Here is a 1,645-nt window from a genome sequence, read left to right as displayed (position 1 = left end):
AAGTTTTTTTTATTGGTCTTATGAAGTATTCTAATTTGTTGAGATAGTGAATTGGTGGGTTTTTGTTAAATGTGAGCTACTTCAGTCTGTGTGCATTGAATTTATTTAATACACGAGTTTCACAATTTGAGTTGAATTACTGAAATAAATTAACTTTTCCACGACATTCTAATTTATTGAGATGCACCTGTATATAGATAATAATAATAGATCTGTGACGAATTGCTTTTGTTCAAGTCATTTTGGATAAAATTGTCTGCTAAATGCACAAATGTAAATGTAAGGAAGATGAATAGGGCATCAAATAGGGCATCAAAATATTACAGTACAATGCATTATCCAGGTTTCATAGAGAGTGCTGCTATAAATTCATGTTGCCAAAATGACTCCAGCACATTTTTCAGCCCCTAACAAAAGTATCATCATCCATTCATTTCCATTCAAAATGTTCCTACACATGTCCAATGTGCACAACTGTGCAAAAAATTCAACCAGCACATTAAACACAAAAATGATTTAATCTAAAACAAAATAATTAAAGTGCTGACTAATAAGAATGTTTCTGTTCATAAAGAACACCATCACTGGGTATTCTGGGAAATGCACAGGAAGGTAACACAGACACACACACAATGCAAGTTCCTCTTTCACAAAAAGCAAATAACTAGGAACTAATCTTGAATAAACTGTGAAAACTTCCAAAGATTTTTTAAATTAAAGAATGTCGTCTTTGCTCTCCAGTGGACGCCACTGACCTGTGGGACGCCCTGTCAGAAAGGACTGAATGAAAATTCATTAATCCAAGTAAAATCAAAATCAAGACCACATACTCTACAATGGCCCAAATGTATCTGAATGACTCACTGAGTGTTCATTGTACAACACTTGTCTGCTTTTAACCACTACTGCACATTAAGGAAATAAAAAAAAATTGCTGAGCACTAAAAAAAAAAAAACAGCGCTCACTGAAAATGAGAGTGTGGTTAATTTAGTTTAAGACATGAAACACTTTCACAGGAAATTGCTTTGCCAAAACTGAAAATACACAAAACTCAAGAGTTAACAAGGATCTGTGAACAGGCTGAAGAGAGGTTAACTAACAAGCATTTCAAATAATTTATTAGACCATCTTTCACTAATTAAAAATAAAACAAATCATAATTTACACACATAACAAACCCAGTCAGCACACAGATGTTTTCTTGAGCAATGCATTTTCTTGCAATTTATGTAGATGGGTATGACCTGAAATATATACTTGACATGACCTAAACTCCATCTAAAACAGCATTTTGTTAATTCATGCATAATTATACGTACATGCAGTTTTAATAAACTCACATAAATTGAGAGATTACATGGAATAACCACCCTTCCGTATAATTAATTTGTCACACCACACTGAGCATTTGAGCATTTAACATGAACATTAAGGCAAAAAAGTGATAAAAATGCTAAATATGTCAAAGTAAGCACCTGAATTATAGATTCATATAATTTTTTATCTACATTCTTGATCATTAAAACAATATTCTAGAATATCCTAAATATTATCTATGGGCATTAACAGAATTGTTGAACTGTTATCTGTAAAATACAGTGCTGTGAAAAGGTTTTTGCCTCCTTCCTGTTTTTTTTTTTTTTT

This window comes from Sinocyclocheilus grahami, unplaced genomic scaffold (genome assembly GCF_001515645.1).
Source record: "Sinocyclocheilus grahami isolate Dianchi unplaced genomic scaffold, SAMN03320097.WGS_v1.1 scaffold575.1, whole genome shotgun sequence".
Classification (NCBI taxonomy): Eukaryota; Metazoa; Chordata; class Actinopteri; order Cypriniformes; family Cyprinidae; genus Sinocyclocheilus; species Sinocyclocheilus grahami.
The sequence above is the reverse complement of the archived record's forward strand: the minus strand, read 5'-3'. Positions refer to the sequence as shown.